We start from the raw sequence: 25,430 nt of genomic DNA, 5'->3' as shown, positions 1-25,430 counted from the left end.
ACTCAGAATATACTGTATAAAGAAGATGTGTGATTTATAAGCGTGGAAGCTTCTTATCGGCAATCTACATTAATTTACTCGTTTATGGTGGAAAAGAGGGTAGATCCTTTTTACAGCACTCAGTGACTCATTACCACAATGACATTACGCAGCAGACTTTACCCTTTACTGATGACTTAGCTAATGTTTAGAGATAAGCAAACTGTTTGTCATTTTCCTATTTTGTTAAAATTCATTATATAGCGCCAATAATTCCACTGCACTGTACAGAGAACTCACTCACATCAGTCCCTGTCCCATTGAAGCTTACAGTCTAAATTTCCTAATATACACACAGACAGAAACTGACTAGAGTCAATTTGATAGCAGCCAATTAACCTACTAGTATGTTTTTGGAGTGTGGGAGGAAACCCATGCAAACACAGGGAGAACATACAAACTCCACACAGATGGGGCCATGATTGGGAATCAAATTCATGACCCCAGTGTTGTGAGGCAGAAGTGCTAACCACTAAGCCTATAGATATTCTAAATGTTCTATCAACTCTTTATTTTTCAAAATATACATATTAGGCCAATGTTTCAAATTACGGTAGAAACAAGCAGGGGCGGGCTGGCCCGGGGGGGGGCATGGGGGCAACGGCCCCCCGAGCCGCTGGGTTAGATGCCTATTAGGGCCGGGGGGTAGGCCGGCTGGCTGCCCCCCAGATGCAAAAAACATAGTTTTTTCCCTCGCGGCCGCATCTGATGACATCAGATGCCGCCCCATCACATGACAGGGGATGCGGCCGCATCCTCAATGACGCGGCCGCATCCCCTGTCATATGATGCGGCCGCCTGTGTGCCCCCCGGCCATCCCTCTCCCAGCCCGCGCCTGGAAACAAGTTCACCTATCGCTACTGATGATCTGTGCTTTATTATATTGCCAACAATTATCACACTGCATTTTTACCTGTAAAAATTTATACTCGACATTTTCAGGGAGATCTTTATCCAAGAAAAGAAAAAAATAAGAATAAAATATATATATATATATATATATATATATATACACACAATACATACACAATAAATATATTTAGAATATCTCAGTGACTGACCTTCTCTATTTCAAAATGAAAAAGTCTTGATTTTTCCATTTTAAGTGAAGAGTACCTGTCACTTTGATTTTATCTACAGTACTCTACCAATTGGAAATTAGGGGTACCCCACATGCTGGTGTTCATGTAATCTGTGATAAATATATATATATATATATATATATATATACTATATGGACAAAAAAATTGATATTCCATACAGTTTCCTGTGACCCTAAACACTAAATAAACAGAGCCCAGCTTTCTAGTATCAGTCACACTGACCAGTGACACAAACATGTTTTTATACCTGACACTTCTCCCACAGCCCTAGCTTGATGGGCAAGGGACACTCCCACCTTCCTTTTAAAAAGGAGCTCTCATCAGCTGTTCTGTTAGCGCTGACTTCAGCCACACCCTGTCAGCCTGCTGTAGGAAAAGACACTTTCAAACCATGTAAGTTAAATCAGACTTTATGCTATTATTTTGTCACACATATGTCCTCCACCTGTTTATCTTTAATCTAGATGTATTGTTTGACAATGTGTAACACTGCATCCTTTCTCTGCAGATTGCCAACTAAATACCTACCTTAACCGCATATATGTTTGGAACATTCGAGATCATTTCGGTAACAAAGGCAAATCGCAATGTTCTGGAAGTCCTTGGAGGTATGAGACTTTTACAGTGGCATTCTACATTGTAAAATAAGTTTTTTTGGTTTTTTTTATTATTGTGCATGCCTGAGATTGTATGTTACTGAGAAAAAAAGGGTGTCTGGAACCTCATGACCAAGGACTGTTACTAGGGTCTTATTAAGATGTGGGGCTGACAGATCAGGACAGGAGAATATAGAAACTGGGGAGAAAATTTATTGCAGAGAGGTGAAAAGCTGTTGAAAATGAGTGGGCATGAGGAGGCTTGCTTGAATTAGAGTGCAAAGGGATTAAAGTGGTGAAGGAGAAATTGCAGATGAGCACATGTTGTCTCAGAGAGGCAGAGGAGTGTTAAAAATATCAGAAGTTGATTAAGATAGGCAGAAATCAAGATCAAGGCAATGGCCATCACTATGAGTAGTAGAGTTAAAGAGAGTAGTTTAGAGGAACACACAGAGAAGTGTCTGAAAATCTGAATAGTATGTTCTAAAATAGGATAAGATGAGTGAAGGAAAAGGTAAGGAATTTTATTGACAGAATGTTGAGGTTGTTTCAGAGGAAGAGGTCATGAGGGAGGTTCATTTAGTAAAGCGACAACTGACCTTCTATAGTTCAGATGTAAAGGTGATAACAGCCTGGCAGAGACACACCTTAGACAAACAGTGAATTTTTTTAACTTGTAGTTATAGCATTGATTGCACAGAACCATGAAGGGATGTTAATCACTAGTTACCTGTGCCACTTAATGATCAACATCCCTTCCTAGTACTATTAGATCTATTAGTAATGTTACTGTCATTGTCAGCAAAGTTAGAGCCAGGGGTGGTGGAGGGTGAGTTCATGTTAGCAACTGTACAGGAATTGGGAGACTTCAGCACTAAAGGAAACACTTGACCTAGTCAGTGCAGGTGGTATGCTAAGTAATAATGACTGAATATGTATAAACCAACTGTTGGAAGTTGGAGTTCCCAAAAAAAAAAAAAAAGCTTATTCTAAAACGTATCTTCAGCTATTTATATAACGCCATTAATTCCGCAGCGCTGTACAGAGAACTCTCACACATCAGTCCCTGCCCATTGGAGCTTAGTCTAAATTCCCCAACATACACACACTCAGACCGGGAGAGACTAAAGTTAATTTAATAGCAGCAAATTAACCTAGTAAGTTTTTGGAGGAAATCGGAGCACTGAATTGTTACCACAGACCAACAACACAATTGCTAGCCTCCTACTTGGTGCAATGGGCTTTCTGAAGTTTGTTGACTGTTTAGAAAGTGCTCGGGTGATAAGGTCCAGTGCATACTGAAATGACCCACGTGACATACGAAAGTGTGCCATCCACTGCTGGTCCTCAAAAGATTCCTTAGTAGACCAGAAAGATTATATTAAGGTTACATCTAAAAAACTTCATTTTCCCATAGGGAATTTGTGTGAGGAGGGCATGGTGTTTGAGGGTCTACATTTTAAAAATTATTAAAGCTATTAAACTGAAATTTGGCATGCGAATGGAGAACTGTCCACAAGTGCCGCATGTGAAATTTCAGAAAAAAAGAATAAAAAATGACAATTTAGGAACAATCTAAAGTTCAAAATCTGTCCGGTTTTTTTTCTACTTCCTGTTTCGCAAAAGTCGCCGTTTTTCTGGGTTTTTTGGGGGAGCGTAACTCAGTGTACAGGGTGTTTAAAGACACAAGGTAAGTTTTTTTAGAAAGCTATTAGGGCTGAGGAGTGCCTTTGAGGGTTCACAAGTTTGAGAAAGTTACAGTTTTTTTACAATTTGCTTAAACATGCCCCATTTTAAATATAGGGGATTTCATAAATTGTCATAACGTTGCGCATGTCTGATAGAGTCTTGTCCTGGGTGTATTGAAAATGGCTTCACTTGAGAACACAAATATGGCTGTCTCCCTCTCGCTAAGAAATTTCCTTCTGTTTGCCAGAGAAATTAGCGATAATTGCCTGATGGAAGGAAGATGACTGTAGTTTTGGGGCTGAGGGGAACACACACAAACATTTTTAGCCCTGGCACCGCTCTCTTTAGAAAGTTTAATCCCTTCGAGCTGATGCCAGAGCGGCTGTTACAGTTCCCATTTTGAATGTCCCGCCCCTCGGTGAAGTCACTTAATTTATACACTTCACTTGTCTTGGGGCGGGAAATTTAAAAGATGTTCTGTGCTGCGCTGATCCTATTATTAATGATCAGATATCACTTTAAAGAATAGGACACACATTAGTATATGAGAGTAAGACTGCTAATTTGAAGCCCAAGTCCAGCAGTGCGGGTGACCCAATGTTATCCACGCGGGTGTCAGGCACATACGGGTGTGACTCGGTTCTATCATTGCGAGTTAGGACGGGTGTAACCTGGTTCTTTCATTGCGGGTGAGGAAGGCTGTGACCCGCTCCTATCATTTCAGGTGAGACCTGGTCCCAGCAGCGGAGGTGTCAGGTATACAGAGTGACCCCGGGAACTTACCCCAGCACAGGCAGAACAGGAGGATACGCACAGCCATCCTCACCCGCATTAATATCGCATGTATACTTAGCATACATTTCTCCCAATATGGGAGTATACATGGCACAATATATGACAATGTGTCATTTTGCGCGTGCCAGATCCACTGTGCAGTCCGAGAGCTTTATTCAGGTACATCATCGTTCCTGCTCCAGTAGAGCTTACAATCTAACTTCACTACTTCAGTACAAAGAAATGCTGGTAACTTCATTAGCTTCTAACTAAATTGGCCTTGGAGTGTGTGTTCTCTGCCTGTTGTAGTGAAGTTAGATTGTAAGCTCTACTGGAGCAGGAACGATGATGTACCTGAATAAAGCTCTCGGACTGCACAGCCCTGCAGAATATGTTCATATGTCTGTGCTATATAAAGAAAATAATATTTGTTGTTGTTTTAACTGGATTTCAGGAGCTATGACTTTGCCAATCCCATTTTTCACAAAATAAACATCTTGACTTGCTGTGACACACGTGTGACATTGTAGAGTCTATTGCTGAATACTTTATCACAGGAATATAAATTCCAAGGAGGAAGATAATGTAGTTAAAACATATATCTTTATTTAGCATAGAATACAGCCCACTGTGGCAGAACATCAAAAGCAGAAGGTGTGAGATATCTTATATAGGCACATTTTACACTGCGACATTAGTAACTAATAACATTTAGACATTCGTTCAGCTAATAATATATGTACACAATTCCTGTGGATGGTTGTCAGAGTAGGTTTCCAGCTTGGTGGTTTACGGTGTTGCACAGAGTTAGCTGTAATGCATTTGGGTGATTGATGCAGCTGGAAGTTTATTTTTGAAAGGGAGTCCTGAGGATTGTACATTCACAAAATTGGTTCAGTAAGTTGGTGTGTAGTCACCAGAGTAGGTTTCAGCTTATTTACTTGGTTAATTTTGACATATTTTGGAATATCTATTTCGGTTTGTTAAGAAAAAAAATTACTTTTTTCCTACAGGGTTTCCTGTAATTGGCACATACAGATAAAAATGAGGTTTAATGTTGCACATTTGATTATAAAAGCTCTGCTAGTCATGCAATGTTTGTTGACTCCTGAAGGTTTGAGGCAACCCAGGAAAGAACCAATATTTATTTTTGTTGGTTGGCAGATAAAGAACAGTAATGAAATGTCATGAAATTTGGGCAAGGTCGATTTTTACCTATGTAACCAGAGCACTGTTAGGGTAAAGAAAAGAAAGTATGTTGATTTTGACATAAAGACTGGCAGCAGCATTCTGTTAACATGAGCTGAGATTGTAATAGACTTTTTTCTTTAACTAAACAGAAAAGAAACAAAGTTTCTACCACAAGTTTACCAATTTAGGATTGCCTTAGATAATGAAGAAAGAGCAAGTAGCAGAGGATGGTTTCGATCCATCGACCTCTGGGTTATGGGCCCAGCACGCTTCCGCTGCGCCACTCTGCTAGTCATGCAATGTTTGTTGACTCCTGAAGGTTTGAGGCAACCCAGGAAAGAACCAATATTTATTTTTGTTGGTTGGCAGATAAAGAACAGTAATGAAATGTCATGAAATTTGTCCGTAATAATGCATTTCAGCCCATGTCATGAACACACGCTGCAAGTTGTCTCTGTGGCGCAATTGGTTAGCGTGTTCGGCTATTAACCGAAAGGTTGGTGGTTCAAGCCCACCCAGGGACGTAGATGACTGGTTTTCATATCAATTTTTAGACATCATCTAATCCATCCTCTTGAGGTGTGGGGTGCCTCTGATCCAATTACCTTCATGCCTATCAATGGTGAGTTTAGTTTGTTCTAGACAGTTTTACTCAACTTCATACTTTGGAAATCCAATTTAGCAACTGGTTGCAGAGGTAAATATATTGGACAGACTGTGGAAACCAAATTAGTATTAAAATTGCTCTCCTTGTTCCTACCTTGTAGTTACGCTACCAAAACGGACTTTCTAAAAAGTGTCCTACGAAGCCAAGTCCATGAATAAAGCCTGTGCACAAGCATTTATTCTTGTATTGTTGCCAAAAACCAATTCCATATGCAATGGCAGCTAAATGTTTCCTGAGTATAGTGTCTCCCTAGAAAAAACAAGTTCACAAGAAGAAAAATAAACTGCTCTACACCATTTCAGCTATCCAAGTGTCCCTCCGCTTTTTTTTTTTTTTTTTTTAAGTGTGAAAATTTTTTGGACTCCATCATTGTCCCATTTCACCATGAATATGTGAACTAGATTTATCATTTTGGAAACCTGCATTGTTTTGCTATGGGCAAGGTCGATTTTTACCTATGTAACCAGAGCACTGTTAGGGTAAAGAAAAGAAAGTATGTTGATTTTGACATAAAGACTGGCAGCAGCATTCTGTTAACATGAGCTGAGATTGTAATAGACTTTTTTCTTTAACTAAACAGAAAAGAAACAAAGTTTCTACCACAAGTTTACCAATTTAGGATTGCCTTAGATAATGAAGAAAAGGCAAGTAGCAGAGGATGGTTTCGATCCATCGACCTCTGGGTTATGGGCCCAGCACGCTTCCGCTGCGCCACTCTGCTAGTCATGCAATGTTTGTTGACTCCTGAAGGTTTGAGGCAACCCAGGAAAGAACCAATATTTATTTTTGTTGGTTGGCAGATAAAGAACAGTAATGAAATGTCATGAAATTTGTCCGTAATAATGCATTTCAGCCCATGTCATGAACACACGCTGCAAGTTGTCTCTGTGGCGCAATTGGTTAGCGTGTTCGGCTGTTAACCGAAAGGTTGGTGGTTCAAGCCCACCCAGGGACGTAGATGACTGGTTTTCATATCAATTTTTAGACATCATCTAATCCATCCTCTTGAGGTGTGAAGTCGGTAATGTTGGGATATCAGACATGCTATTGAAGTTTCCTTTTTTTATGCTCCACAGTCGAGTGATGGCTATTATTTCTTTTTCTGAGTCTCTGCTCAGTTTCACCTATGTACAGGCCCCCATTCAGGAATTGTATTTGGTAGTTCATATTGGAAGATGCACAACTTTATCTGCCACCAGTGTTGTAACCTCTGTGACAGTAGAACCAATGCTGTCTGAGGGTGTTATGTTCAGTCTAGTGCCTTTACTTTATACTGTTTAGGACATGTGTTGTGCTGGACAGCATGGTGGCTTAGTGGTTAGCACGTCTGCCTCACAGCACTGGGGTCATGTGTTCAATTCCCGACCATGGCCTTATCTGTGTAGAGTTTGTATGTTCTCCCTGTGTTTGCCCCAACGTACGTTTTACCATCAGGCTTTGTCAAGGGGAATCGAAGGTTTGATGACGAGACCCTCTCCTGACCAAGTCAAGCTAATAAAGAGAATGTCATTATTATCTTTTAAATTGTCAATTGGTACATTGGTGATGACAATCACTCTTATGTACGGCTTCAGAATTTTCTTACCTGTCATTAATTTCCATATATGTAAAACTTGAGTCCAGGTCTGGCCAACCTATGGTTCTCCAGATGTTGTGAAACTACCAGTACCATCATGCTTTGCCAGCTGTAGGCTGGCTATCTGCTGTCAAAGCATGGTAGGACTTCACAGCACCAGGAGAGCCACAGATTGACCACGCCTGTTTTGGTCAGCGACTAAATTATTTCCATAACAATAGAAGGCAAAAAAAATGAAACTTTGTCTGTAATCACAATTGCCGATAGTGGCCATCTTTCAGCCATGTTGTCTAACATCCCTAATAGTAATCTGATATATTTCAGTCAGGTGATCCACTGGTGTTGGGCCCACATGTGCTTAAATCTGGAGTCAATTGTCTGATATTGTTGCCAATAGTGAGGAGTGTGTTACCCTAAAGTCCCAGATTCCAATGTAGTTTGTCTTCAATAATACTCAGACACTTTTGATACCAATGATTTTGGCTAATGTCTTGGTCAATGGGGGTCTTTGGAAATAATCAGGTTCCAAAATAATTTTGTTCATTTCTTTAGTAAGCAAAATATCTAAGTTGACCAATGGTCTGGACTAGGATACATTGTAGTTTATTCTTGAAAAGGGATTTGATTTCCAACCAGAAATCCACTAGCAAATCCCAGTTGCAAGTGGACTATACTGGTGTGATGCTTCTTACGCTGAGCTCTCTCCTCGCTCTTCTGTCTTCAACACATCTTTGTTCAAGAGGTAAAAATGTCTCTATGTTGGCCGTGGTTTTCTAAGGATATGTTTCCCATGACACAAATCCCACATATCACCTTCACCGATGGTAGTCAGACCAATAATGTGGTTCAAATCACGTATGGAACACCCTAACCCGCCTGACCAGACTCTTCCCTAACATTCAATCTTCAGGCTCTCTCTCAAAACCCAGCTCTTCACTATAGCCTATCCTACCCCCAGCTACCACTACGGCCTCTGGGTGCACACTCAGAGTCCCTCCAGTTCCTATTGTCTCAGCATTGCCCGCTTTCTCTAGATTGTAAGTTATCACCTATCCTCTGTCTCACGTCTTTTTCGTCAAGCTCGTATTCACCTCATCTTTGTGATCCCTACAATCCAGCACTGCGGAACCCTTACAAATAAAAAATGTTAATGATATTCTGCAGAGATTCCTCCACTGACATCCATAGATGGCACAGAGATACAACCCAGTGCCAGCCATATATTGCAGACCCCCCCATATTAGCAATAGAGTGATGACAGATACCCTTTGCCCACACCCTTCCCCATTATTCAGTCCCATTATGCCATTTATCTTTCTCCAGATGCCTCCGTGTCCTATACGTACTGTCAGGATCTTGTTGAAGTTAGAGCACTACATCCGCTTCCCTGAAGACAGAGAAGTCATCTACCACCGAATGACTCTGATGCATACACCAAGCACATGAAGACTTCTGCTCCCTTCATTGGCAGTCAGACAGGGTGTGTGGCCAAATGAGGAGTTGGGGTGCAGTGAGGGCGGAAACCCATTGTAATGAGATAAATCAAAAACATACAGCCTGTTGAGCTGCTCACCCTACCCCCTCCCTACAATGATATCCTATGTCACCTTTAACTATAAATACACTATATGGACAAAAGTATTCAAACATTTGCCCATTACACCAACAGGGACTGTAATAACATTGTATTCAAATACATATACTTTAATATGGAGTTGGTCCCCCTTTTGCAGTGATAACAGCTTCCAATCTTCCTGGAAGGCTTTCTACAAGTGTGTTGTTTTTTTTTTAAATCCAGTATTTTTATTGAAATTTTTTAAGATATAAACATACCAAACAACAAAAAGAAAAAGAAAAACAATCGCATACATATCAGAATTAAATGACGGAATTTACAAGATTACATTAAAGCATAATAATAATAAATGTGCTATATTCATTCAGGATCATACATCGTAAATGCTTATACATAAGTATGTTACACATGCAGGGTTTGTTACATGGACTCAGATACTTATTATAAGAACTGCGGTAGTCATACATTTAAGTAGATAGAGCATCTGTACTAGATGACATAGGATAGAATGGAGACTCTAACCATCTGTACCATATATTCTCAAATTCCTTCAGAGCCTGTCTGCTAGTATAAACAAATCTCTCATGCCTTATGGTGGTATTGACCAGTGCCTTCCAATTTTTAACCGTGGGACTCGTCGGGGCCAACCACAGCCTCGCTATACAGACCTTAGCCAACATCAATAACTGTGAAATGTACATTTTTGTCAGTTTATTAACTTTCCCCTTCAATCAGAGCCCAAAGAGACAAGTGGCCGGTGAACTAAGAGACACTTCAATTCCAGTAACCTGAATACATCTCCTGATCCTTCGCCAGAAGATTTGTATACATGAACACTCCCATAGAAGGTGCCAAAAGTTAGCATTGATCGAATTGCATTTCGGACAGTTAGGGGTAGCATCCGGGCGAAATTTTGCCAATCTAATAGGGGTAAAGTAGGCCCTGTGTAAGATAAACACCTGTATTTGTTGAAATTTTACCTTTAGTACTGTCTGTAACCATTTCCCACTCCTTGTCTGATAAAGGGCCAATATCTATTTCCCACTGATTCCTCAAACCATCCAAATCATCTGCAGTGGATTCATACAGAAGACATGAATACATTTGAGAGATCAGACCTCTATAACCCAAGGCCTGTAATTGTTTCCTCAGTGGATCCACCCCAAACACCAAAGTCTCCCCTTTAAATTGTGTGTCTAGGGCGTGTCGTAACTGAAGGTAAGAATAAAACATTGTTCTGGGTACAGAGAATTCCCCAACCAACTGTTCGAAGGATTTAAGTACATTTGTATCATAAAGCTGACCTACCGACACCACACCCAACCGAGACCACTCCCTGGCCCTCTTCACTGTATTCAACTTCTTAAATTTCTTTGCCCCCCAGATAGGAGTATATGGATCAATGTCAGTTTGTTTCATTATTTTATTACAGATTGTCCAAATCTTAACAGCCTGAATCAGGAGCGGAGGAGCCCGCATACCAAGCCGCTCCGCCAGCAGTGACTGTAAGAGAGTGTGATTAGAATTAAATTGGTGTACCAACACCCAATGTAGCTCATGGTAATCGGGGTCCGAAACCCATGCCTTAAGGTGGACCAATTGAGAGGCAAAATAATATAATTTCAAGTTAGGAAGTGCAAATCCACCAGAAGATCTGGATCTATACAGCGAGCTGAGCTTGACCTTAGCCCTTCCCCCTCCCCAAACCAATGAAATCAAATAGCTATCAATGCATCGGAAAATGGAGGGTGGAATATATACAGGTGACTGCTGGAGTATATATAAAAACTTTGGCTGCACCATCATCTTAATTAAATTTATCCTACCGGAGACAGAAAGTGGGAGCTTCTTCCATACATGAGTTTTTTCTTTAATGTATTTGATCTGGGGCCGCAAATTAAGTTCTACATATTCAGCTGGGGTATTAGAGATCCATATTCCCAAGTATTTGAATTTCGATACCCATTTTAACTGTAAGCCTTCTGGCATTGTCACGGGACACTCCCATCCCAGAGGGAACACGCTAGATTTATCCCAATTAATTTTTAGGCCGGAAAAAAAAAAAAAATCCATCAACCACCCACAGCAAATGTTTTAGGGAAGTGTCGTGATCTGAAAGGAACAACAGCATATCATCTGCATATAATGCCACCTTATCCTCTCTGTGCTCTGATCTAAGTCCCACAATTTCTCTATCATGCCAGATCTTACAGGCCAGCGGCTCTATTGCTAATGCAAACAGGGCCGGAGACAACGGGCATCCCTGTCTAGTACCCCGCTCTAATTGAAATTGTTGAGAAAGATGCCCATTGACACAGACCCGCGCCACTGGATGTGAATACAAAAGTTTAACCCATTTTATAAATTCCGGGCCCACTCCAAATCGGGACAGCACCTCCCATAGGTACGGCCACTCCACCGAGTCAAATGCCTTGGCTGCGTCCAAGGACACCACAACTTCGCTCTCAGAGGAGGGTGACCGCACCTGCAGGAGAGTATACAGCCTTCTAAGATTGATAGACGTGGACTTGCCCGGCATAAATCCCGTCTGATCCGGATGAATTAATTCCAGCACCACTTTACTTAACCTCAAAGCCAGTAATTTTGCTAGAATCTTAACATCATTTGACAAAAGTGAAATCGGGCGGTAGGACTCAGGGTACAACAAATCTTTCCCTGACTTAGGCAGCACCACCACTATTGCCTCTGCCATTGAAGAGGAAAGAGCGCCAATCTCACCCAGTTCGCTGAATGTATCCAACAACCTAGACACAAAAAAGGGCCGGTGTTTTTTTTATATAATTCAATTGGGATTCCATCTACTCCAGGGGCTTTACCATTAGGGAATGACATAATAGCAATATCAATCTCTTCAAGAGTAAAGGGTGAGTCCAAAAACTCCCTACTATCATCGGAGAGGACAGGAAGGGAGATACCATTCAAATACTGCTGTAACGTATCCATGTCATATCTGACCTGTGACTTATATGTATTCGTGTAATATTTATGAAATACCTCAACAATATCAGGCATCAGATACTTCTTAACCCCACTGTCATCACAGATAACCAGTACTGCTGCATCTGCCCTCTCCGCCCTTGTCAGATAAGCCAGGAAGCTACCATTTCTATCGTCCTCTGCATATCGTACATGCTTAGAAAACAGAAATTTACGTTTGGATTTCTCAAATACATACTCTACCCACTCTCTCTGGGCCAACTGCCATGTTCCTCTTGCAACCTCAGTTTTGTCCGCAATGTATTGTGCTTCTAAGGATTTACACTTTTTCTCTAATATCTGTTCTTTTTGTCTGGACGACTTTTTAATTTCAGCTATGCCAGCAATTAATGTCCCCCTTAGGAAAGCCTTAAAAGCGTCCCAAACTATAGGTGGCCTTGCTGTTACCAGATTATCTACAAAGAAGCCTTCCCACTGTGTCACCATGGTCGCTCCTGTACCCATCAAGGAGAGCCAGAAGGGATTTCATTTCCAAAAGGACTGGCCTCTATCAATTGCAAAATCAATAGATAGGCAGAGGGGCGAGTGGTCAGAGATTCCCCTAGCCCTATATTCCACGCTCCTCACCAGCGGTACCAGAGAGTGTGACAGCAGAGCCAGATCAATTCTTGAAAATGCATTATGTGATGTAGAAAAGCAGGAGAATTGGACATCTTCTGAGTGCCTCAAACACCATACATCTACTAACCCCATTTCCTCAACCAGAGCAGAAAAAGCCGACTTAGAGTTGCCAACTACAGCATTTTTCTCTCGCCATCTGTCCACCTCTCCATTTATCACATTATTAAAATCCCCTATACAAATGGCTGGAACATCTGGGAACAATGCCATGAATTCTCCACATTTCCTTAACACCTGACCATTATACGGTGGGGGTATATATACAGCTAACAGAATCACCGGAACCCAATTAATGACAGCCTTCATCAGTACAAACCTTCCCCCTGCATCCACTTGAATTTTTTCCAAGGAGAAGCAGAGACGTTTATGTACCAATATAGAGACCCCTCGAGAATTAGTCGTGTACGTAGAGTGGTATGCCCTACCTACCCATGCTTTTTTAAGGGCGAGTATTCTATCACCGTGTAAGTGAGTCTCCAATAGACAAACAATATCAGGATCATTTTTTCTAATTTGTCTTAGTACAAGAGAACGTTTCACAGCATTATTTAGGCCCCGCACATTCCAGGAGAGAATTTTCAGCTCCTTATCAGATGTACCAGAATACATATAATAGTAGTCCCGCTTATCTCACTACCCCGCATCCCACACCCCTGCAGAGCATACATTGACATACTTATAAGCACATATAATCCTTGTCTATATATTTGCGATAACATTAAAACTACCCACAACTTAAATAACTTTAATACTAAACCCATACCCCCACCCTGTATACTCCACCCAACTTAAGTATACCTTAAACCCTAACTAAAGTTGCCTTAAGATATTCAGCAGGCCAGCACACTACCAAAAGAGGTCACCCGCCAACCCGCAAAATACCAGAAGATAAAGGAAGGAAAAGGAAGGAAGGAAAAGGGGCGAATTGAGACAAGAGAGGAAAAGAACGGCCTTAAAGCCATGGGCTCTCCAGCCCATTACATTTATTTTTTTTACAGTGGACCTTTCAACATTAGTTTGAAAATCACAGACCCCACCTGAGCAAAATAATTTTTTTTTTTATTTTTTATTTTGTACCACAGAAGAGAAATTACATTATGTATAGCAAATACCATGCATAATATCAATGACAAATCAGCAATGTCCAAAGGACTATGAGGAGAGACATAGAAAAGTACTCGTCCAGCAGCAGCGTCAAGCAGCAGCTAGGCGGTCCAACCAAATTGCAGCCTCTCGGGGAGTATCAAAAAAGGATGTACGGCCCTCTGAAACCACCCTCAACCGGGCAGGGAAGATCATGGCATACGGGATCTGTAAATCTCTCAATCTTCTCTTCACCGGAATGAATTGAGCCCTGTTCTTTTGTACATCCAGAGCGAAGTTAGGATACATTGCTACTCGCTGACCATTGTATTCCACTGAACCTTTCTGCCTAGCCAAGCGTAGAATGGTATCTCGGTTATGATAGTGCAACAATTTACGATAACATTAAAAACTACCCACAACTTAAATAACTTTAATACTAAATTTACTAACTTTATTGATGTGTACACTCTTACAATATCTGACCCAAATGTCCTTTATCTTGTGATCTGCACGATAATTGCATTAGTATGTACCTGCTTAATCCCTGAGTAACTTTTTAATTAGAAACGATGCTAAAGGAAAACTTTATCATACAATGCTATTTGATGATGATTAACCACTAGAGGGAGCTAATAGCATGAATGAATGCACATAATACAACAGGAAAGATTCATGGAAAGATTCACAGGCGATATTGTAAGGATACATTTTATTTTTCAATTGTTTTAAAATGTAATTTTTTTAGTGTGTTTCTTTTTTTTTGATGAATTTAATGAATGTTGTCATAATTGTTTCTATAAGCCAATTTAACTCTGTACAGCGTTACAGAATTAGTGGCGTTATATAAATATCTGCTGTTGATGATGAACTCTTATATTCAGATTAAACTCATTTATCTATATATAGCTACATTTGATGATCAGGTCTTCTACTTACTGCCAAGCTGTTTCCATTACTATTTATAGAAGAAGCGCAGATTCTTTACTAGATTTGGTTTCGTTTCTATTTAGAAGGAATTATTCTTCAGACCTTGTTCAGTTTCCAGTAGCATTTCACTGATATACGGTTGTCTCTTCTATTAGAGCATTGGTAATACTTTAGGGATCATGATTTGTCATTCTTAGTTATTTGGGATTTTGCTTTGACCCAGATCCTAGGCTGCTCCATAGAATATGACAGTCTTTGATAAACCATACTCTTTGGTATTTTTTGGTGTTTGTCGGTTCAGTTTGATTTTTCCTTTGTAACTGAAAAAAATTCTATTACTGCTTGTTTCATCCCCTGTGGAGCAAGCATTTAATTTCTGTGCAATTTATTAGTTCAATACAATTTGTTTACATATAGAAGGGAGTCACTGCTTGCCAGTTCCATAACATAGTACATATGGGTCTCGGTGTGGAAGGCTGCATAGCCATGGATCAGGAACTGGCTCTCATTGGGCAACTCAAGGTCCTGACGCTTGACAAAATCATGCCCCTCATCTATGAATTGTCTCTTGTGTTACTTTTATAGCCTTCTCTGCATATGACATCTGTCGCCAGCATTACTCTCCCGAAGCCGCCCTCTGCAAGTACACGATGGAAAGTAAATTAATCCAGATATAGGGGTACCTGTAGCTGTCCTTTTTATTTTCTCACATTCATTATGTTCTTAACTTTTACTTCTTTTATTAAGTCCATCCTAATTATTTGTTCCTTTTTTGTGATGCATCATGTTCATCTGCTTTCTCATATTGCCTTTTGGAAGTAGAAAATATTTTTGTTATTATTATTTTGTAATATAAATCATGTTCAACAACAGACAGTTCTACTTTCAGACAATATATTTTCAATACAACCAGGAATATAGTCACAAAAAATATTTTTCTAATTATTATTAATTTTTATTTATAAGGCGCCACAAAGTATCCGTAGCGCCGTACAAGGACAAACAATGGCACAGTACAAGGTGAAACAGCACAGTACAAGTAACAGTAAGCACTATAACTCTGGGGCTCAGGCTCAGCTAACGAAAGGGAGGGGAAAAGTCAGCACAGGCAGGTAACTTGGGCCCAAGAGGGTGGGCATGGATGACAGGTTAAGAGCCACTGAGGGGAGCAGAGAGAAGCGAGAGGAGACAGAGGGCAGAGGGACCAAGAGGAGGAGAGCTGAGTAGCTGAAGAGCGCAGTTAAAAGTGATCGAAACAGGAGGTAGGAGAGCCCTGCTCAAAGGAGCGTACAATCTAAAGGGAGGGAAAGACAGACGCAAATAAGTAAATAAGATGAATTTATCATTTACTACATAAAACCCTTGGACTATCCCCCCCTCCCTCCACATTCCTTTGAATATATTCTTACGTTTCTCAATGTACTGCTTGTTATCCTTCATTTAGCTATAATATAATTCAGGAATGTAATACTGTGGCTGACACAGAGCAAAGTATAAAAGACATTAAAGGAATAGAAAATTAATTGATGACAACACAGCTAAGATTAAGATCTGTATATTTTGCAAATCTGAAAATCTCTGTCTTGCTCTGCAAATTTGGTAGTGTTTCTACTTACATAACCTCCATATATTGGCCTACTGCATGTATTCCACACAAATCTAGGAATGCCCTAACTCTTTGGAAGTAAGCAAATGTACCTTCACTTAAACACAGTTCATGGTGACTCTCTCTGCCAGTAGGGAAATGTCACTGACACAACTCTAACCTTTTATTGCTCCTTCCAAATCTTAGGGTCAAGCCAACCCCAAATACACTCTGCTGCATGTCCTCGCTGTGTAACATTTTGGCAGTCATCTCCCTCATACAACACTTTGACAATATCACAGTGTCCTCTTTTGATATTTGATGGGGAATCTCCTCTGTAGGGTATAAAGGTTTTTGTTCTGGTTGTACTAGCTGTACACCTTTTTATATCTGCCTTGAGTGAATACCTAACTTTTGGGTGCCCATAGCAATGCAGAGCCCCATGTACTGGATGTCTTTGCAGGCCATGCCTCCTATACACTGTACCATACAATATCATTATTATATACAAAGTGTCATACAATATCATGTGACTATCATTCAATATTATTATCATAGAGTAAATATCATGCAATCTCATCATATACTACAAATATCATGCAACACCATTATTATATATAGCCAAAGTCTTTGGCTTGAAATACTCAAATTTTAGTAAAAACCAATTTAAAACTTTGGACTAGAGGTTTTAAAAACTGTTCCAGAAAACGGCTGCAAAATTCTGCACATTCCATTGGAAACTGGTTCTAAAGGTTCCAAACCTGGTCCACATACTTCACAGCAGAATGACCCAGCTCTATTCCTAGACGATATGTTCAGAGAAATGTACATTTATAAATACAGTGAGGAATGGTGAAGCTAAAGCTGATCTCAAAGATTGCACATCTGGAAGTTTGCACTTCTGTGAAAAAACCTGTTCCAAGCAAAACTCCTATTCCAAATTTTTCCCACTTGCTCTGGGAGAGCAATGGTGAAGTTATTCTGCTGTGTGGTAGTTGGGGTAGTGCTGGGAACAGTTCAGGAACAATTTTTAAACTTTTGCTCCTACCTAAATATTGTGGACAGTTATAAAGCAGATCTGGGAATGTGCCACATCTTTACCCTAATTATTCGACATCATTTGGGGCAGCACATAGTGCCATATGTAAAAAACAAAAAAAAATACAACAACAAACGCTGCAGGGTAAACATCTCTCTTATACCAGATCAGATTTTGTGTAGGACAGACATAGGGAGGGTTAGAAAAACTAGAATGACGTTTTAGATTAACATGGAGCAGAGAGCAACTATTATTGCAGTTTACTCTGATCTGATGTCCAGGAATCCACCTATTTATATGGATAAACTTTTCTTCAGGTTTGTAAAAGGGTGTTACTAGGGGTATGGGTTTCTAATATTCTTATTAGTATGGCAAATGTATGAATAACCATTTAATAACATAATTTATGACTATTACCATCAACCAAATCCTCGCAAGGGTAGTTCTGATTCAACCTAAGAAATATAGTTCATATTTTCCCTTAAATCCGCAGAACCAATATTCATGTTATAACTTATGCTTATCTTCAATAACAACCGCACACAAGATGTATCTTCATTTAAAATGTTTTGGATTATGAATTAATATTCTAATTGTAAAAGCAGTTTAATAACATAATTTATGACTATTACCATCAACCAAATGCTATATAGACTAGTGTGTAAATGTGTGTGTATAAATGGTTAAAATGCTTTAAGGACGTGTGTGTATAAATGGTTAAAATGCTTTAGGGACATGTGTGTATAAATGGTTAAAATGCTGTATGGACACGTGTGTGTGTGTGTGTGTGTGTATATGGTTAAAATGTTGTAGGAACGTGTGTGTTTATAAATGGTTAAACTGCTGTAGGGACTGGTGTGTGTGTGTATATAAAGGGTTAAAAAGCAGTAGGGACTGATGTGTGTGTGTGTATGTAAAGGCATAACATGCTGTAGGGACCACTAGCGGATCCAGAAGTGGTGGTGGGGGTGATTGGGGCTTGCATTAGGTGGGAAGCATCCTCTACCTGCCTCTCGGCCGCAAAACACATGTACTGCCCTAACAAACACAGGCAGCTCGCCCTGCTAGGAGTGAAGGGGAGCCAGTTGCTCATCAAAGTGATGGCGCTCTCCCCTAAGGAAATGTATTTCTCTGCCCCTGGTAGGGATTGGAGGGTGTGTGTGTGTCCTATGTAAAGGGTTAATATATTGTGAGAATTGGCTCAAGGCACGCCACCTGTCAAACTTTTCTTCCCTGCATCCGGGCTCCCCATCTGCCACACTTTCCTACCCTGCGTACGGGTACCCCATCTACCACACTTTCCTACCCTGCATCTGGGCACCCCATCTACCACTTTCACCTCCCTGCTGATGCATTGGACACCAATGTCAGTCAGCCAGTGCTGCCACTGGCCCCATCAAAACATTTATTCTCACTTCTGACTGACATCTCCTGCTGCTGCATCTCACCTGTCACCATTCTCCCCTACCTGACTCTAGGTTGGCCTCCCTGCACCGCTTTCATAGCAATGGAGAAGAGGGATGATATATTAGAGAGAAGACAGAGGAGAGAGAGAAAAGAAAGAAGAGATGACACGGCAAAAGAACAGCGAGATGATTTTGATTCGGTGCACATTTATAGATTAATTGGTTCTTATTAAACTTTAGTAAAGAAACAAATTGTGTGCAGCAAAGTTTAAAAAATGTGAATAAAATAAATTTTGCTAAAACCAATAAAATGTTTTTTTTTTTTTTTTTATTTGGCCCCTCTGTAGCAAATTGTGATCACAATAAGTTTATTTTGTCATATACATCTCAATCGACACTCACAGTTACTCAATAGAGCTTATTATACACACGATTGCTATGTTTTCTTCCCTCACTACAAATATGTGTTACTCCTCTGTATGTAACATGATATGTCTTATTGTATCTCAGCTCACTATCTCCAGGGACAACCCTCTCAATTCATTTGCCAATGAATTAAGTCACTCTCCCCATTAGGTAACAAATATTAATATCACTATGTAAACCAGAGCCGTAACTAGGCAGGCGCGGGTGGTGCCGTCGCCCAGGCGCAAGCCCATGTGCCCTAATTCAGGTGATAAAAGAAAATGATTTTGATTTCTGTAGCATCTTAGCACTTGTTGGCAATTTTTTGGCGTTGGTTTGAGATGCCTCTGGCTACTGGTAACCCGTGATGTGTCACAGTCATCTGAATTCCTCAATCCGAATCGAGACCCTTGGGACTAGCTGGAGCAGGACTGAAACAGAACCTGGAGGCCTTGATGATCTCTCTACTCATCTAGAGTCCTCAGAGTACAACAAGCAGTATAGGAGTATTAGGAGTCGGTGCCTGAGTACTGAACTGGAATCCGGTGTAATAACTGACTGGAACTGTTCGTGGGAACTCAATCCCGGCTCCTGTAGCCAGGCACACAGGACTGGAACCCACTAATAAGAACTCAGATAGGAAACACACGGAAATGTAGAACAAAGCGAACTAGAACTGGAGACAGGGACTAGGAACTCAGAACTGTGACACGGAATGGTGAAATCAGGACTGCGTGGCAGCCACAGACCTGGAATGCACAGACAGATACACGGAATTGGAAATAAGCCTTAGAAACTCAAAACCAGCCATAGCAACAGAACAGGTAATACCGGTAAAACCACTGGTGAGGGCAGTGGTTAATGTGGTCAGATTACTTTCCAAATTGTGCTCCATAATTGTGCTTATTTCCTTGGTGTTGTTCTGAATTGTGGTGTTGCATTTCATAAAATTTTGATAGCATTTGTGCATGAAATCCTGGCCACTAATTTCTTCTACTTCCATTTGATGCTCTTCAATGTCACGGGTCTCCTCCACCAGTTCATCATCTAAAGTATCTGCATGACCACCTAGAATAAACAACAACAAAAAATTAGTCACAAACAGAAAACTATTAGCATCATCTTAAAATATGAGCTGCTGTATTGTAAAGAATTAGTTTAATATCAATTAACAATATCTCTTAATTAGTGGACCACGATTCATAAATTACCTTTAATTGACGTCACGTCACCATGAATCTTATAGGAGCCACGGCATTGACCTGCTTCGTAGTTTCCTCTCAAATTCTAGATTTTGATAGTGCAGAGAGCTGGCGACTAGTGAAGTAGAGCCTCTCCATCATCAGCTGAACAAATATTTATACCTCATGCAGGGTAAAAAGTTGTCTGCCTCCACTTTTGTCCTGCAGCGGTGGAGCCAGAAGCCTGACATGGTCCTGCCTGTTCTGGGTCAGACATTACCATAAAGCAGTCATTAGTCACTCTCCAAAGCTCCCATATAAAGTGCAAATATAAAGCCTGGTACTTACCTCAGTTAATTAATTTCCTTTGCACCTTTTAAGTGGGCTTTGTATTTTTTTTAGTTTAATCTAAAATACACAAAACATCATTATTAAATCTCCTTGCATTCCATATAAAGTGGCACACATAGGGCCTGGTATGTACCTAAATTCAATAGATATACTCGACAGCAGAACAAACTATTTTAATTCACTAAATGGCAGGGCTGAATGATTGACACACCAGCTGTTTTATAGTGGATGCACTTGCGTTCTCCTGGGCAAGTTGAGGTAGGACTGGTTAAGCTTTGTCACACCCCTAAATGCCTGGATTCGGCAGTGTAGTTAATTTAATTGACAGGTGAATCAGCCATCTTACAGATGGTATTGAAGTGTTCCGCGAATGATACACAGACGCACTAACATGCAGTAAGAACAAAGAGCTGTGTACGGTGTTCAAAAGACTTATTCACTTGCAAATATGTGGTCTGTTACTTTTGCTTGTGCCCAGCTGCAGGTCTTGCAGCAACACTTGATCTTGATTGTTGTTTTCGGCCGCAACTCGTTATGATAGCATTGAACACAATCTCAATGCATACAGGGCTGTCTGTAGGCCGCTGTATCTAGAAATAGGAAGTAGATGGAACGACTTGAGGAGACAGCCCGAGCACCTCGCAAAAACTGAGGGCTGAGATTGCTAGCCGCAAGGTATTTACAAATGATCTAACAGTTATATCTGGCCAATTAAAAAAACATATATATTCCATATTGTCATGAACATAGAGAGCTTGCAGTTATTTATAAGGGATAAATCCTAACTGCAGTGTAAAATGTTATCTCAAATGAATCCATGGATAAATTGAGCTGTTAAAGTGTAAAGTTTGAAGATATTGAGTCTGATGCGAATGTATTTAATGGCTTGCACATTCCAGTGTGAGAAGATAAGCATGTCACCTGTAGCAGCTTCAAAGAGCTCTTGCTGTTAGTCTTGGACACTTGAATAGACGTTGTGGTGCCGGTCACAGCTGGACATCCTTGCAGCACAAGGCAGCATTGTGCAGGCTGATACAGGTATATAGAAATATGAAGGAAAATGCCTTTACAGTTCATATTTTGGGAAATCCGAGTAACACTCCATACTGAGGAGCAGAAATCACACCAGGGTTGTGAATGACAGCTACGGGTGGTATCCGTGAACAGCTTAAATCACATATCTTTGGAAAAGGTATGTCACATTGTCAAAATTCCATCATATTTGGTATTTAAATGTGCGGGAAGTTATGACTGGTTTATTAAAGGGATAGTTAGGTCTCTGGGAAATATCTGAGAAAAGCTAAGGCAGGTCAAAACTGAGGAATAGATTTGAGCAAGCCTGAGGCAACACCCAAGGGACATTTCAGCTCCCACATTAGCATTCACACTAACCTTGTTAATGCCGTCCCATTTGCGTTTGCTTAAAAACCTGTGTTTTGAAGGGACAAATGTTTAGACTTTTTGGGGGAAATCAAGCCACACTGATAAGCTGTCCATCTTCCTAGCTAATTCCCCATGGGCACAGATTATGCAACTCAAGTAAGTGCTATTCTGAATGTAACCCCATTTATTTTAAACTGTTTTGCTTGTTATGTAAATCTATTAATGTCACGATCTGCCCTCAGCTTATGCGCTACATGCTGCTTTGCATGGCAGCTCCTGCCTTTTTGTCCTATTATTGTTTTGTATTGGCAGTACCTCCACTCACCAGAGGTGCTGCTATTGTGTGCATTAGGGGTTAACCCTCCTGTTCACCAATCATTCTATGCACCTGGGTGTGGTCCATTTAAACCTGTTTCCCCCAGCTCACATTGCTGGTTATTGTTGTCCCATCCTGTGATGTCATTTCCTGTTGTCCTTACCTGATTGTTTCTGGACATTCATGCTACTTGCTGCATCAGCTGGAACCTGGTATTTATCACTGCTCCTTATTACCTGTTGTTATCACCTCTCTGCAAATAAACACAGAGTGTTTTCACCGAATTCATGACTCCTAGCTGTACTTCTGTTTGAGAACCGTGACAGTATAACCAGCCCAAAAAACAGCTTTGGAGTCAGGTGAAAGTTTTGTTTTATTCTGGGACTTTTTTTTGCTGCAATCAAGTTTTCATTTGTCTTTTGCAACATGTCTGTTTTATCAATCATGGAATTACCCCTGCTACAAACCTTACAAATGGACATTATATTGTTGCGCTCCCAGCTGGCCGTATTTTCCGCTTTGCTTTTGGACCCACTCAGGAGACTATCAGAGACGGTTTCACTGAAATCTAATGCTGTTGATTTGACCCAGCCAACTCTGTCTGCTGCTGAATCCGTGCCGCCAACACCTTGCAATAATACCATGTCAAATTTGCATTTAACTAACAACTGCAGTTTAACTAATGCCCGGTTCACAAGTGGGCCACGCCCCCATCTGACCGAAGTGGAGCGACAGCGCAGAGTAACCAACAAACTGTGTCTCTACTGTGCCAGCAATGCACATTTCCTGCAGGACTGTCCTGTCCGTAGACCATGTCAGCTTACTGAACCATCTCCTGTTGTTTCCTCTCCAAACAATTCCATATGAAGGCCAGACTATGTTCTTTTATACAGGCCATTGCTATCCAAGATGACTTATATTATTCATAATGGTTTATAAAATTTAATTGGCAATAATTCATTTTATAAAATTATTTTTCCTTATGAACACTGATTTGATAACACCAAATTTTCCATTTTGTGCTTCTCTTGTATATTACATTAATATGTGCCATACAGTAGCATCTCTTAAGAAGTAATACTAAGAACTGCAGCTGTGCTGCTTTGTATATATTGCTTTAACCTATTCAGAACATTTTGTCCACAAAACTCAAGGAGGGAGATGGAATTTTATTTGTTCTGCTCTTGTGTCGCTAACTGATAATTACACTGTCACTCACAATCTACAGGTTTCAGTGCATAGGCTGTGAATGTTCTATGATCTATCTATTGTCATACTTCCCCAAGCAAACAGAGCCTGTAATTAATAAATTGCTGTATCAGATGCAATCTGTGATTACCAGTCACTTTGCAAGATGGTTGAATCTTGGTTTTTAATCAATAGTGAATCTGGTTAAACTATTCAAATAGTCTCACTATAAAATAGACATTAAATACAGAGATTTTGGAGTCAGTGATTTAAATTATTTGATAATGTTCATTGTACCTGCATAAAGCTTTTTATTATTTGCTTTATCAGCAAATAAACACAAAGAAACAGTTTTTATACTCTCCCTGTGTGCCCAATGATCACTTGCTGAGCAATATACTCACAATGGAACTCGATTGTAGACAAACATAATTTATTTAAGAATGCACTGAACTTCAGTTATCGTTGTATTAAACTTTTTCCTTTTATTTCAAAATCACTCAGCTGAGAGACATCATTGGATGTGTCTATAATTTTTATGGAATCATTAGAGATGCTTACTGATCCCCGTAAAGTGGTTTTGGATCTGTATTAGCTTCGCGTTTTGGTTTTGGCAAAACCGCCCTTGTGTGTTTTGCTTTTGGATCTGTATTTTTTTTAGAAAAATTGCAAAAATATGCTAAAATCACTCTTTTTTTTGATCCTACATTATTATTAACCTCAATAACACTAATTCCAAATCATTTGCAGTCAATATTGAACACAATATTCAAGTCACAATATTATTTTCATACACTTTCAAACAAAGATTGCAGCAGTTCTTGCCAGTGATAAGAAGGCCATTGTCATGCCTGGGCATAAGACCAAAAATCCAACTCTTATGTGTGCAAGTATTTTTACACAAATCCTGACAACAGTTGTCTAGCCATTTGTAGCGTTTGTAAAGCCACACTCAGTAGAGGTAGGGACCTTAACCATCTAGGATCCTCATCCATGTTACCGTATTTGAAGCAATTTCATGGAAAGCTGTTGGGAAAATCAGAAACGTATGTTAAAAAAATGACAAGCAGTCCAGCATCATCTACCTCCCTTCTCTCATCTAGATCTCAGCACCTGCAATCTACACCCCCAACACCTTCATCATCAATATCCTCACAAGTGATGGTAATCCTGCATCCATGTTGCGAAGGCTAGATGACTCACTTCCACCAAATAACAGAATAAAGAAAGAAGAAAAATAATAGTAAAAAGATAGAAACAAATGAGCCCACTTTAATGAGAAAAAAAACTAAAAAGTTCTTTATTTAAATAATAGAACATTTTTTCCATTGGTGAGCATATGCAAAGTCTTTAGTTGGCACCATACTAGGGGCTTTGATAAATAGGGAGAAGCCCTAATTATAATACTTTCTCCCTATAATAAATAGTTGTCTAAAGAACAAGGTGCTTAAGGTTAGGATCTTTTGTAGATGCATTTTGTATCAGGAATCACATGTAAAAGGAGTGAGGTCTTAAGTAGCCAAGTACGGTTTCATGATTACTAGAGATGCTTAGGCTCGGTTCCTCGAGAACCGAACTCACCCAAGCTTAGGGGATCCGAGAACCGAGCCGAGTCTGCTCGGTAATTTTGCACTTTTTCAGAATCGAAAACGAAGCGAAAAGTCATTGTTATGTCGTCGGATCTCGCGAGTTTTGAAATCTATAAATACCACC

General features: G+C 40.1%; 2 non-coding genes across 2 annotated transcripts; both read left to right on the top strand.

The window, feature by feature from the left end:
• Positions 1-5,842: 5,842 nt before the first annotated feature.
• TRNAN-AUU (transfer RNA asparagine (anticodon AUU)) lies at positions 5,843-5,916 on the top strand. The gene has a single exon. It is a non-coding gene; the product is annotated as a tRNA-Asn (tRNA).
• Positions 5,917-6,940: 1,024 nt separating this feature from the next.
• On the top strand, positions 6,941-7,014 carry TRNAN-GUU (transfer RNA asparagine (anticodon GUU)). Its single transcript has one exon. It is a non-coding gene; the product is annotated as a tRNA-Asn (tRNA).
• Positions 7,015-25,430: the final 18,416 nt, after the last annotated feature.

This window comes from Mixophyes fleayi, unplaced genomic scaffold (assembly GCF_038048845.1).
Source record: "Mixophyes fleayi isolate aMixFle1 unplaced genomic scaffold, aMixFle1.hap1 Scaffold_34, whole genome shotgun sequence".
Lineage (NCBI taxonomy): Eukaryota > Metazoa > Chordata > Amphibia > Anura > Limnodynastidae > Mixophyes > Mixophyes fleayi.
The sequence above is the reverse complement of the archived record's forward strand: the minus strand, read 5'-3'. Positions and strand labels throughout refer to the sequence as shown.